Source organism: Pristiophorus japonicus, chromosome 5, assembly GCF_044704955.1.
Source record: "Pristiophorus japonicus isolate sPriJap1 chromosome 5, sPriJap1.hap1, whole genome shotgun sequence".
Classification (NCBI taxonomy): Eukaryota; Metazoa; Chordata; class Chondrichthyes; family Pristiophoridae; genus Pristiophorus; species Pristiophorus japonicus.
The window spans coordinates 25649283-25664685 of record NC_091981.1 but is presented as its reverse complement, the minus strand read 5'-3'; the positions used below and the strand labels follow the sequence as shown (position 1 = coordinate 25664685).

The 15403-nt window shown below is 45.0% G+C and overlaps 1 protein-coding gene across 1 annotated transcript in view; it reads right to left on the bottom strand.

Moving 5' to 3' along the window:
* The window catches only part of LOC139264271 (myosin light chain kinase 2, skeletal/cardiac muscle-like), a 294184-nt gene that overhangs the window by 54563 nt on the left and 224218 nt on the right, over positions 1–15403 (bottom strand). The window lies entirely within an intron of this gene.

Sequence of the window (15403 nt, the reverse complement as noted above, 5' to 3'; positions counted from 1 at the left end):
CATTGGTACACCACTGTACTGTATCGCTGCACTGTATGGCCAGATTGGTAACAATGCTTAAACAAGACATATACCAACAGCACCAAATGTTAGTGTATAAGAATGCTGGGCTAAAGTCTGAGGGGTCGATTTTCGACAGCTCTTTCAGGCACTAAAAAGCCTCCAAGGTGGCCAAAATGGGTTCTTGAGCTGAAAAGGTGGTATAGCCCACGTTTAGTGCAATATGCCATCTTGGCAAAGGAGTTGAAGCTTGCACTACGAACAGCCGCCCGGAGTATCGTTAAGGGGCTGATTGGCACTTAAATTTCCTGTTAGCACTCATTAAGGTGTTGAAACAGCATTTTGGTGGATAACCCTTGACCTAATGCCCTCTCCTAACAGCGACCAGCTGATTGGGAGTAAATTAGTCGTTACAGAAGATTTTGAGCACTACTTAAAAGTAATCACCTTTTACTGTTCACTTATTATTGGTGATTTGAAGAGGACTTTTGAAACACATCGGGAGACATTCTGGGACACTTTGTCAAGACTTCACTGACACTCTATCAATATTAGTTCCGGAAATTCTCTGAGGACTTCAACTAAAATGTGTAAGTGCTACTCTACTTATTGGTCACCTTATAGGATTTACCAGGAGACAGGGAGTGCTTGGTAATCAACATCTTGCTAGGGGTCCCTCTTGACCTGTTGGAGAAATGGGAGGAGGAGATGAGGCCAGGAAGAGCAGCACCAGCTGCTGCAGGAGAGAGGGACAGGAGGGCGAGGTGGACTCCTTCCCCATTGCGGGTACAGGACATCCCTCTTCCTGTGGACCTCCTCCGCCAGGACCTCCAGTGCTGCATCTGAGAACCTGTGCGACCTCTCACTCGGTCCCCGAGCCATCCTGAAACGTGCCGCTGTGTGACAGCCAGAGCACTCCACACCTTTAGAAGTGGATGTGTGGAGCCCACATATACTGCGCCATGAAATTTGCGTCTAATTCGCGCTCGAGTGTAAACCTGCAGGTGTCTGTTTTAGCACCTCCAGGCAAATTCACATTATGGTAATCACCTATAAGGACCAAAATTGCAAGCGAAAACCAAACTTCCAAACAGACGTGTCTTATTAGCACAGCGCCTATTTAATGCCTGTTTTCACCCTTTCACCAAAAATAACCTCTGGGACTCTCAAACTTTCCAGGAGAGTGAGTGTCCAATGTCAGTCACTCTATCGGGGAGGTGTTGAGTGAAGGCCAAGCACTTAACGAATGCGGGGAGAGGAGGAATCCGAGGGCAAATTGTTCCAGACTTGTCTCTCCCATTACCCAAAAAGCAACTCAGGAGCAACGGTGGCATAGAACTGGCATCAAATCGCCTGCCCTCCTACTCTTCAGGGAAGGAGATACGAGGGCATATATTACAAATTCACATTCCTGGCATGCAACTTCACCCACTAGGAGCATGTATTGGTAGTGCGGACACAGTCAGCAGACCTTGCAGGATCTACCATCCAATACAGGAGGATCCTGCATGTCCTACTGACTTAGCCACCCAAATTCCCGACACACGTTCCCAGTAGGTGAGACTTCACACCGGGTCCACAATTTCGTAAAACATACGGTGTCGTACAAGGCAGCCCTAAAGAAGGGCAGAAACACCCATAGTGGTGCCAAAAGATATGTGGTAAGCTCCGAAATAAACAACACAAACAATAACAAATTACATAAAATTAAATAATCTGGCTAATTTCAGAAATGGAATCAAGTAACGGTAGAGACAATTCACGAGTGAAGAACCCAAAGAGAATGTGGAGGACTTTTTACACGGGAAAATATAGACCTTGGCATTGGTAAGGTGAACTTTTATCACTGATTTTAATGATTATTTACTGTAATGTATTTGCTTCATGATTTCTTGGCTTAAGAATTCATCGCAAGACATTGTTATTAAAAACTAGTTGTTTTATTAACAAGGGTTTAACAATCACGCTACACATTATCAGTTCTTCCACTAGGCTCATAAATGCACACATCATCGTGGATGACCTAGACCCACAAGCACTGACCACACTCGACCAGCTCCGTTGTGCAAGCCACATGCCCAACACAAGAGTCCCAAAGCAGGCGCTCTACTCGGAACTCCTACATGGCAAGCGATCCCCAAGTGTGCAGAGGAAACATTTCAAGGACACCCTCAAAGCCTCTTTGATAAAGTGCAGCATCCCCACCGACATCTGGGAATCCCTGGCCAAAGTCCGCCCTACATGGAGGAAGAGCATCCAGGAGGACGCTGAGCACCTCAAGTCTCGTCGCTGAGAGCATGCAGAAAGCAAGCGCAGACAGCGGAAGGAGCGTGCGGCAAACCAGACTCCCCACCCACCCTTTCCTTCAACGACTGTCTGTCCCACCTGTGACAGAGACTGTAATTCCCATATTGGACTGTCTAGTCACTGGAGAACTCACTTTTACAGTGGAAGCAAGTCTTCCTCGATTTCGAGGGACTGCCTATGATGCAACCCAACTGACTGGGGTTTTATTGAGTCTTGTGAACATCACGTGACTGGGTAAGCCACTCACAATGCAACAGCTCTACAACTCTTTTCGTTGAAGACAAAATAAACAATTAAATCAAGTGCCCCTCAACAGCTCTACAAACCTGTGAGCATAATCAATTTTTTCTAAACAGAAAATGCATTGACACAAGGCAGTTTCACATTTAAAAGAACGTTCCAGCATTAGGCAAGAGAAATAGCAGCAAAAGTTATATGGCCGTTAGGATCCGGTGGCTGTGACTGTTTAAATACATTATATTTATGTACTTAATTGCAACATATTAAAAGAGAATACAATTAATTCAGGTACTATAAGGAATTTATACATTACATTTACGTACTTAATTGCAACATATTAAAAGAGAATACAATTAATTCAGGTACTATAAGGAATTTATACATTACATTTACGTACTTAATTGCAACATATTAAAAGGGAATACAATTAATTCAGGTACTATAAGGAATTTATACATTACATTTACGTACTTAATTGCAACATATTAAAAGGGAATACAATTAATTCAGGTACTATAAGGAATTTATACATTACATTTACGTACTTAATTGCAACATATTAAAAGGGAATACAATTAATTCAGGTACTATAAGGAATTTATCGCAGGCACTTTGACATCCAAATACAAATCTTTTCTCTTGAACGAACTCCATTTTAAGCTGGAGATAAAGGAAGAACTTTATCCAGTTCCGACGAAAGGTCATCGAACTGAAACGTTAACTCTGTTTCTCTCTCCACAGATGCTGCCTGACCTGCTGAGTATTTCCAGCATTTTATGATGATGTTAAACTTTATCCAGTATTTGTTCTCATGCATATGCAAAAATAAAAGCATACATTACAGAATGTTACTTGTAGAAAAATCATGACCTCACCTTCTTAACTCTCTCCTCAAATGAAACTGCTATCTGCTTCATCCTTCAACTATAATGCTAAATAAAAGTAAATTATAAGCAAGAGCCATATTTTCCTGCTTTTTTTTCAACAAAAGGGCAGGTGTGAGAGTCCTTGTTATGTGCAATTTTGGGCAACATGTTGGTGGGAATGAGAATCACTCGTGATACTTCTGCAATAATTATCCTTTAACATTGTGCATGCAAATCATGAATCACTTAACTAGCATAATTACGCGAAGTTTGTTAATATAGCTGTGGAGAGTGCAAAACCTTTCAGGTGTGGCTCAGTGATATTTCACTAAATGCCCTTTTCAACTAATTAATGGCATGGAGGTAACACAGCTCTGAGGGATGTACCGTCTTTCAGACGAGCCTGTTCTGACGGTTCATTACAGATCCTATGACACTATTCAAATAAGAGCAGTGAGTTCTTCCAGCTTCTTGGCCGACATTCGACTCTCAATACAACAATAACAACTTATATTGATATAGCGCCTTTAATGTGGTGAAATGTCTCAAGATGCTTCACAGGAGTATTATGAGATTTAAAAAATTGACACTGAGCTGCATAAGGAGACATTAGGGCAGGTGACCAAAAGCTTGGTCAAAGAGGTAGGTTTTAAAGAGTGTCTTGAAGGAGGAAAGGGAGGTAGGGAGGTGGAGAGGTTTAGGCAGGGAGTTCCAGAGCTTGGGGTCCAGGCAACAAAAGGCACGGCCGTCAATGGTGGAGCGATTATAATTAGGGATGCTCAAGAGGGCAAAATTAGAGGGGCGCAGGCATCTTGGGGGGTTGTGGGGCTAGAGGAGATTATAGGGAGAGATTTGAAAACAAGGATGAGAATTTTGAAAATTGCTGTTTGTGGGGCATTGTTGTGTAAGTAACACAAGAAAATATAGTGAAGAAATGGTCACACAGCCCATCGAGCTTACACCATCCAGCAGACCTTGAACTATTTGGTCAGCTGCTTACACATTTTGGTGGCCACTTGAACTAAAGGCCCCTTTTTGTCCATCCACCTCCTTTGTCCTTATTATCAACAACTTGCAGTTCTGCCTCTCCTACACCATCCATCTCTTGGTCTCCCAACGCACTCAGTGCCATTGCTCTGCTGATCACTTACTGTCAGCTCAGGACATCATAGAATTATTCAATTCAGAAGGAAGCCATTTGGCCCGTCCTGCCTGTGCCGGTTGTCTGAAAGAGCAACTATTGAGTCCCACTACCCGACTCTTTCCCCATAGCCCTGCCAATTTTTTCCATTTTAAATATTTATCCAATTCCATTTTGAAAGTTACTGTTGAATCTGCTTCCTCCATCCTTTCAGGCAATACATTCCAGATCATAACAAATCGCAGTGTAAAAAAAATTCTCATCTTCCCCCTGACTTTTTTGCCAATTATCTAACACCCGAGTCACTCCTGGATGGCGCTACAGTTTCCATTTGCTTCACCCTAGGCATTTTCTGCCATGCCCACCATGGAACTTTATTTGGATCTCCCAAAGAAGCAATTCATTCTACCCCGTGCTTCTTTACTGAAACAGCCCTTTGCCCTCCTCCCTCACTAGGAGCAAACATCTCCAACCTCTTCACTGTCCTTCCTTCCTTCCCACACCCACATCCAACCTTTTCTTTGGGTTCCCTACTCCATCCACTCCAGATCACTCAGCTACTAGCTCCAGCAGCTTGTGGCGATGTTGTTGTAGTATGCACCATCAGATCCCATGTCAACCTGCGCCCCTACATTTCTCAATTTCAGTACCTGACCCTTTACCACCCTTCCTGCCTCTCCTTCAATGTTTTATCCAATTCCTAGACCAGCAGCAACTTTCTCACCAAAATCTCTTCCCTTTTCTTCTCACATAGCCTCTGCAATAAGTGATTACTCACCCTCGTGATTTCAACATCACCTAAATTCCCCACGATTTCTTTGCCTTCCAGTTCACGTTCAGTGTCATCCTACATATCAACGCCCTCACTTACAGCCATCACATGTCTCGCCACATCAAAGCTTTCTTTTGCTGGCAGAGCCATCTCTAATCACTTCATCATCTCTTTCAACGATCACATCTTCTTTCCTGTCTCCAGCCCCCACTACTTTCACCCTCCGCCCCCTGAGAAAAATGTCCCGGCCAGCTCCCTCACCAACACACTCTCTGACTCCCTACTTGCTCTTTTGTAACCCTCTATCCCCACTGACATTGCTGCTGCTCCCTTTGACACCATCATTCCCAGCAAATCCCTCATGGTCTCCCATCCTTCCGATTGCTGCTAGTTCAATTCTCACTTCTGCATCCTCCTAACTGAGAGACACAGAATTCATTACATGCTGGTCTTCAAATTCTACCCATCACCAGACACTGCGATACCATATTTCCTTCTCTGCCTTAAATCCTTTTTTCTGCTTCAGCATTATCCTGGACAGTAAGAATAATCTTCTGAACAACAAACTGTCTCCTCGAATTCCCTTCCACTGGTGTCCCTCTATCCTCACATCCAGCATCAAGTCTGAAGACTTCATGCACCTTTTCATCCCTAAGACTATCTGCTTAGGTGTCTCAGTGACCTCCTCCACCCACAAGCCCCAATAGTCATCCCATTACCCCAACTCCAAACTTATATTACCCTGCAGTTTCTCGCTCACCTACTTTTCATCAAGCTGGCCTCCTCTATGAGACCAATCTCTTGCAACCTACATGCAACTCTAAAGCACGTTATTGGTAGTGGTTCCCTTTCCTAAGGGCTGTTCTCCTACCCTTCAAAACTGTTGTCATTAATCCCTGTACAAAAAAACATACCCATACAACCTCAGCTCCCAGACCACCAATATACTGTCTAATTGCTTGCCAAGGTTGAATTATGGAGAAGCCAGAACTTCCTTCAACAAAATATCAGCAAAACCAGAAGATGTTCAACTCCTGCCAAAAAAGTAGCAACAGAAATGGGGGAGGTTACTATAAGTATGGTTGAAGAACTAGGTTTTGAAGAAGATTCCAAGATGAGGTTGGTAGCGAGGCAGTGCAGTTTGGAGAGAGAGTTCCAGAGTGTAGGAAGGGGGACAGCTAAGAAGGTCAGAGACAGAGCAAAGGGCACGCACTCACACATTGGGTTAGGGGAGGTTGCGGAGGTAGGGTGGGGTCAGACCATTGAAGGATTGGCAAATAAGGATGCGGATTTTGAATTCAGTGCATTGAGCGCGTTCAAGTCAATGGAGGTTTTCGAGGACAGGAGTGATAAAGAAGTAGGATTGAGTGCGGGGTAAGATTCTGGTTAATCTCCATCTCCTTCTGTTTGCTTCATAGGCTCAACTCAATCACGTGCACCTTCAGTGGATCTATTTGCCCATGAACTGTTCTTCAAATGCTATCTCACCAAGATTATCATTTCCACATCTGCAACAACTCCTGCTCTACCTTTACTGTTAAGTATGCAACACCTTATAACCAGCATTCTACCACCACCAGAGGGCGCATCGATTGGAGACCCAAGGGATCCCAGCATCACTTGGGAGCATTGCATATAAGCAGGCCTCCCATGCTGTGCCGGCACTCTGGAGTCAGAATAAAGAGACTAAGGTCACACTTACTCAAGTCTACAGTACTTAGTCACATTGCTTTATTTGAGACACATCAACTGACGACAAGTAATAGATAACGAACCATCACGCGAAAATGCAAAGAACTGTTGGTATCGTGGAGAAATTCTCAGAAGGTGACGATTGGGAAGCCTTCGTGGAGCGACTCGACCAATACTTCATGGCCAAACAGTTGGAAGGGAATGAGAATGCTGCCAAACAAAGGGCGATCCTCCTCACTGTCTGCGGGGCAACAACATATGGCCTCATGAAGAATCATCTTGGTCCAGGTAAACCAACAACCAAATTATATGAATAACTGTGTACGCTGGTCCGGGAGTACCTAAATTCGAAGGAGAGCGTTCTGATGGCACGGTATCGATTTTATACATGTCAGCGGTCTGAAGGCCAGGAAGTGGTGAGCTACATCACCGATCTAAGGCGCCTTGCAGGACATTACGAATTCGGTGGAAACCTGGAGCAAATGCTGAGAGATTTTTTTGTGATTGGCATTGGCCATGAGGTTATCCTTCGCAAACTATTGACTGTTGAAACACTGAACCTGAGCAAAGCCATAACGATAGCCCAGGCATTTATGTCCACCAGCGATAACACCAAACACATTTCGCAGCATAAAGATGCATCGGCAAGTACTGTACACAAAGTAATGTCGTTTTCAGGCAGGAATGCATAAGGCAGAATGTACATGCCTGCAGTTGCACGACCTCAGCTGACTCAGAGTCTGCCATCAGACGAGCTGCAAACCACCACTTTGCAGAGGAAGACCAATGGCGGATCAAACTGAACGAGAGACTCGAACCGAGGAGGCAAAAGTGTACGGGGTACACACCTTCACCACGAAATGTCTACCGATCATATTAAAAGTTGAACTGAACGGAATTCCAGTATCCATGGATTTGGACACCGGTGCGAGTCAGTCTATCATGAGCAAAAAGGCCTTCGAGAGGCTTTGATGCAACAAGGCTCAAAGGCCCAAGCTGAGCCCTATTCATACCAAGCTGAGAATTTACACAAAAAAGCTGATCCCTGTAATTGGCAGTGCAGCAGTAAAAGTCTCCTATGATGGAGCGGTGCATGAACTACCACTATGTATTGTACCAGGAGATGGCCCCACGCTGTTCGGCAGAAGCTGGCTGGGAAAAATCCGCTGGAACTGGGACGACATCTGAGCGCTGTCGTCTGTTGACAACGCCTCATGTGCCCAGGCTTTGAGCAAGTTCCCGTTGTTGTTTGAGCCAGGTGTCAGAAATTTCTCTGGGGTGAAGGTGCAAATCCACTTGGTTCCCGGTACATGCCCCAGCCATCACAAGGCACGTGTGGTGCTATACATGATGCGAGCGAAAGTGGAGATTGAGCTGGACAGGCTGCAATGAGAGGGCATCATCGCACCGATTGAGTTCAACGAGTGGGCCAGTCCAATTGTTCCGGTTCTCAAGGGCGATGGCACGGTCAGAATTTGTGGAGACTATAAAGTAACGATTAACCGTTTTTCACTGCAGGACCAGTACCCACTACCCAAGGCAGACGACCTATTTGCGATGCTGGCAGGAGGGAAGACGTTCACCAAGTTGGACCTGACCTTGGCCTACATGACGCAGAAGCTGGCAGAATCTTAGAAAGGCCTCACCTGCATCATCACGCACAAAGGTCTGTTCATCTACAATAGATGCCCGTTTGGGATTCGATCGGCCGCGGCTATTTTTCAAAGGAACATGGAGAGTCTGCTAAAGTCAGTTCCGCGCACCGTAGTTTTCCAGGATGATATATTGAACACAGGTCGGAACACCATCGAACACTTGCAGAACCTGGAAAAGTTTCTAAGTTGGCTAGATCGTGTGGGACTCAGGTTGAAATGCTCGAAGTGTGTTTTCCTGGTGCCAGAGGTCGAGTTCTTAGGGAGAAGAATCGCAGCAGATGGCATCAGACCCACCGACGCCAAGACAGAGGCCATCAAGAACGCGCCGAGACGACAGAACGTGACGGAGTTGCGATCGTTCCTGGGATTATTTTGGTAATTTCCTACCCGGGTTAAGCACCTTGCTAGAACCTCTACATGTGTTGCTGTGCAAGGGAGATGACTGGATATGGGGGAAATCACAAGAGAATGCTTTTGAGAAAGCCAGAAATCTGTTAGGTTCCAACAAACTGCTTGTTCTGTATAAACGTTTAGTGCTAGCTTGCGATGCTTCTTCGTACGGGGTCGGGTGTGTGTTACAACAAGTAAACAAATCAGGAATGTTGCAACCGGTCGCTTATGCATCGAGGAGTTTGTCCAAGGTCGAAAGGGCCTATAGCATGATTGAAAAAGAAGCTCTGGCATGCGTTTACTGGGTGAAAAACATGCACCACTTCTGTTTGGGCTTAAGTTTGAGTTAGAAACAGATCATAAGCCGCTCTTATCGCTATTCTCAGAGAGCAAAGGTATTAATAACAATGCCTCTGCTTGCATCCAAAGATGGGCGCTCACGCTGTCTGCATATAACTATCTAATTCGCCACAGGCCAGGCACAGAGAACTGCGCTGATGCTCTCAGTTGGCTACCATTGCCCACCACCGGGGTGGAAATGGCACAGCCTGCAGACTTGCTCTTGGTGATGGATGCCTTTGAAAACGAAAATCACCCGTTACGGCCCGCCAGATCAGGACCTGGACCAGCCAGGATCCTTTACTGTCCCTTGTAAAAAACTGTTTCCTCCATGGGAGCTGGTCCCGCGTCCCAGCGGAGATGCATGAAGAGATCAAACCGTTCCAGTGGTGTAAAGATGAAATATCCATACAGGTGGACTGTCCTTTGTGGGGTAATCGTGTGGTTTTGCCTAAAAAAGGCAGGGAAATGTTCATACATGACCTACACAGTACCCACCCAGGCATAGTAATGACGAAAGCTATAGCCAGATCCCATACGTGGTGGCCCGGCATCGAATCAGACTTGGACTCTTGCGTGTGCCAATGCAACACTTGCTCTCAACTGAGCAATGCACCCAGGGAGGCACCACTAAGTTTGTGATCATGGCCCTCCAAACCGTGGTCTAGGATCCATATTGACTTCGCTGGCCCATTTCTAGGCAAAATGTTTTTGGTTGTTGTGGATGCTTATTCAACATGGATTGAGTGTGTAATAATGTCTGTAAGCACGTCCACTGCCACCATTGAAAGCCTATGAGCCATGTTTGCCACGCACGGCCTGCCTGATGTCCTTGTCAGCGACAATGGGCTGTGCTTCACCAACGCTGAATTCAAGGAATTCATGACCCGCAATGGGATCAAGCACATCACATCTGCCCCGTTCCAGCCCGCATCTAATGGCTAGGCAGAACGGGTAGTCCAAACCATCAAGCAAAGCTTGAAATGCGTGTCGGAACGCCTGCAGACCCGCCTGTCCCGAGGCCTGCTCATCTACCGCACAAGACCCCACTTGCTCACCGGGGTTTCCTCCTGCCGAACTGCTCATGAAAAGGGCACTCAAAACAAGGCTCTCCCTAGTCCATCCTGATCTCCATGATCATGTCGAGGGCAGGCGGCATCAACAAAGCATGTACCATGATCGTGCAAATTTGTCATGCGATATTGAAGTCAATGACCCTGTATTTGTACTCAACTATGGACATGGTCCCAAATGGTTTGTTAGCACTCTGTAGCCAAAGAAGGGAGTAGGATGTTTGAGGTCAAACCTGCAAATGGGCGAACTTGCAGAAAGCATTTTGGACCAAACCAAACTCAGATTCACAGACAGCCACGAGCAACCTGAAGAGGACACCACCAACTTCGACCCTCCAATACACACACAAGTGGCAACTGACATCACGGTTGACCACGAAGCTGAACTCATCATCCCCAGCAGCCCAGCAAGGCCAGCTGCGCAGCAGATCAGCGAAGGCCCAACCAACTCACCTGCACCTGTGTTTGTACCGAGACGATCGACTAGGGAGCGGAAAGCCCCAGATTGTCTCACCCTGTAAATAAGTGCACTATTGACTTGGGGTGGGGGGAAGGTGCAGTGATGTTATGTATGCAACACCTTGTAATCAGCATTCTACCATCCCAGCATCCCTTGGGACCTTGGGAGCACTGCATTTAAGCAGACCTCACATGCTGTGCAGAATAAAGAGACTAAGGTCACACTTACTCAAGTCTCCAGTACTCAGTCACATTGCTTTATTTGAGACACAACACTTACCACAGCCCTATCGCTACTGAAACCCTCACTCATGCCTTCATCACAGTCAGGCTCTCCTTGCTTCCTCCCCATGTTCTACCCCATATAAACTCCAACTAGTTAAAAGCTCCACTGCCCGCAGCTTACCCCACACTAAATCCCACTTCCTGATCACTCTTGTCCTCACCAGCCTACAATTAAGTCTTCTTGAGATGCACTTCAGTGCTGGAGTAGCCTTACTGAACATAGTTTCCCATCAATTGGACATTTTTAATAAATGATTGATACTCACATCTGCATTTTAAAATTTTTTTAAATCTTTGTCAATGATCTTCCATCCATTGAATATAAGCTTCATGTTTTCTTAAATAGTATGAATTATCTCCATTTGTCACTGTCCAAATAATTGGATGTCATCAACACATACATGAAATGGAGGACAGTTAAAGTAGTATGTGCAGTGTTTAAAATCAGAGGTCCAGAGCAGTCTTTTATGGAGCTCTATTAATTACCACCTCCATATGACCCTTACTTCGTTTAGCAACAGCGTTTCCTTTCTATCGCTTAATTACTTTTCAATCCAGCTACCGATTCTGCCGTTTTTTTTTCGTAACACATGCATAACTGACCTCTGCATACGCTATAGATTCTCGAGCTAGTTTAACTGGACCAGAAATTTGTCCACAGTCGACATTCATGAAAACTAATTTAACACATCTGCCATTTTCTGACCTCTGAGAATTTGATTTCTGTCTCAGCGTTGTGTGTGGTTGATAACTTGCACAATCAGCCCATTGTTTCTTTCACTGCCGGCTTGACTCACAAGGGAAGGGAGAGGTGTCAGGAAGGCTGGCACAAGTCCATTGAACAGCCTTGAGCCCACACTGAAGAACAGCTTGACTCCAGTGCTTGCTTTTTACTGACAGGCCCATTGCATCACTTGTTTGTTCATCTCCTTAAGCCAATAAGAATTTCAGTTGGGGCCAAAAATTGGCTCCATTGGTATGGTTTGTCCACCACATAGTCAACAATCAAACTTCTGGGCAGGAGCTTAGCAGCACAGTATAATATTCCTCCAGTGCACTATACCACAGCGTGATAAACTGAAGGCCTCCACGCAGAATTCCTCACATATCCAGTTCCCAATGTTCGTTGATTAAACGTGTAGCTATACTAAGTGATGGGATGGCACTTCTCCATTAAGAGGGAGAGAAAATCTTCTTCTAAACCTCTCTAGGTCATTCTTGTGAACATTCCGGGGTATAAATGGTACTATCCTTGCACCTGAATGGTGAGGCCTGAGACGCCCCCCCAATATTGGGCCTCTGACTTCAAGCCGCGAGCCCTCATTTCAAATATGCTGGTGTGGCACGAAAATCCAGCCGGTGAAGAGTCGATGAAGGTCAGGCCGCTGCTAGCATCACAGCGGCCCTCAGCGGGGGCATGGGGGGGGGGGGGAGAGACAAAGTCCGAGGAGGGTGATCGGAGGCCGAGGAGGAAGATCAGAGGCCGGGGAGGGGGAAGTAGGCCTAGAATGGGAAAAAGGAGGGCAGGGAGGGGAAACGGATATCTGGGAGGGAGATCGGAGGTCAGTGCTGCCTCAGAGCAAACCATTCTTGCAGTGGGAGCCTCAAACATTCGCTAAGCCCCTTATTTGCATATGTAAAAAGCCTAACACCAGCTGAATTTGAAGGCCTGAGGATGTATTTGCAAAAGTTCAGAGCGGGTCACATGTGCCTTCGCTTGGCTGGGAAAAATGGAGTTAAAAAAATGTTAAAAATTGCCTTATTTACAGAGGTCATCGATGAATGAAAATACACAAATACATTTCCCACATAGATCGGGGACAGCAGAAGCATATGCAGATACTGCCCATTGAACAGAGATTTGTAAGGTTCTGTAACTAGAGGTTCTTGACAATGGTAAAAGTTAATAAAATATTTAAAAATGTAATATTCTTGGGGCATTGTCACTGGAAACAATACTACAGAAGGGAGTTTTGCAAAGATTTTATTTGATTCAGGTCACTGGACAGTCAAGCTTCCATCATTTGGCTTTCAGCCTTTTATACATCAGCAAAAAGTAGTTTTTTCTTTCAAATTGTGATCTTGACTTAAAATTAAAATCTATTGCCCTCTACTGCTTCAAACAGGATAGCACTGTGTACATCAAAAGACTAGGACAGATTTTTGTAAAGCAATTATAGAACCAGAATAGGCCTCTTGGGGTAGATTTGACTTTGGCCGATAGTGTAAAATGGGAATCGGCAGCCCGCTCTCCCGATTTTTATTTCCGTGGAAGTTCTCATACAAGCTCCATAGAATAACCTTTGACCTACTTTTTAGATCTAGACTTATACAGAAAACAGTATGGATTTCAGGCTAAGGACCTTGAATTGCAAAGAGGTAGGTACCCAAAATTCAAATAGTTTTAAAAAACAAAATAAACATTATGACTAAAAGTGGTGCTCCAACTAGCTTACTTGCTGTGTCAGCTGTGGCTCAGTGGGTAGCACTTTTGCCTCAGCGTCATAAGATTGTGGGTTCAAGTCCCACTGTTGGAAGTGCTGTCTTTCAGATGAGATGTTAAACCGAGGCCCTGTCTGCTCCCTCAAGTGGATGTAAAAGATCCCATGGCACTATTGTGAAGAAGAGCAGGGAGTTCGTCCAGGTGTCTTGGCCAATATTTACCCCTCAATCAATATAACAAAAAAAAAACAGATTATCCGGTCATTATCACATTGCTGTTTGTGGGAGCTTGCTATGTGAAAATTGGCTGCCGCGTTTCCCATATTACAACAGTGTCTACACTCCAAAAGTACTTCATTGGCTGTAAAGTGCATCGAGACGTCCAGTGGTTGTGAAAGGAGCGATAGAAATCCAAGTCTTTTTTCTTTCCTTCAACCGTATATGCTGTGCCCGAAGCTGCTGGTAAAATAATGGTTCTGTTGCAGCAGTTAAAGCCGTGTTATACATCAATATAAGATATTTGTGCTGCAACACCAGTCAGTGCCTTGGTATTCACTTAGCACATAGGCAATAAAGTCCATTGTATGTCTGTGTGTTGCACATAAGAAATATAAGAAATGCAGAATTCCACATGGATCCTATATGACACTACTGAGCACTCCAACAATGAGTGGACCCACTGCAGTATGTGTTACTAGCTTGTCAGCTGTGGCTCAATAGTAGCCCTCTCTCGTCTTTGTTAGTCTGAAGGTTGTGGGATTCAAGTCTCACTCCAGACTTGTGTGCAAAAATCCAAGCTGACACTCCAGTGCAGTAATGAAAGAGTACTGCATTGTCAAAGGTGCTGTCTTTCAGGTGAAATATTAAACCAAGGCCCTGTCTGCCCTTGCAGCTGGATTAAAAAGATTCTATTGCAATGTTTTGAAAAAGAGCAGGAGAGTTCTCCCTGGTGTCTTGGTCAATATTGATCCCTCAACCAACATCACTAAAAAAACACAGATTATCTGGTCATTGCCACATTGCTGTTTGTGGGAGCTTGCTGTGCGCAAATTGGCTGCCGCGTTTCTTACATTACAATAGTGACTTTGCTTCAAAAAGTCCTTCATTGGCTGTAAAGCACTTTGTGATGTCCGGTGGTCGTGAAAGGCACTATATGAATGCAAGTCTTCTTTCTTTAAAGGTTTGGTTCCCACTTCACAGCAGCACAACACCCCGGTCAGGCCCCGAACTCACAGCTTTGTGAGATCCCCATGGGGAGGCCACCTCAGCAGTTTGAACTTTATAACATGTGGGGCATCATTCAGGTGCATTGTTAAACTGTTTTAAAGGTGCTCAGGTGGTCGTTTTTAAAAATGTCTTAAGAAGCCAAATACTGCCAAAACATTTAGGGGTTTATTTTGGTGAAAGGGTGAGCACAGGCTCTAAATGAGTGCTGTGCTAATAAGACACGCCTGTTTGAAGTCTGGTTTTAGCACTCAATGTTCATCCTAATTGCTCAGATGTCCACTAAGGTAGAGCAGCGTAGCACTGATCCTTTTAGGTGAAGGCCTCAGAGAATTTCCAGAATAAATATTGGTGACTTCTTGACAAAGTGTCCCAGAAAATCTCCTGATGTGTTTCAAAAGTCCTCTTCAAACCTCCCGCAACAAGTGAACAATAAAAGGTGATATACCTTTAAGTAACGTTCGAAATCCTCTGCAACGACAAATTTCCTTGTAAATCTGTGGAATTCGCTGCCTCAG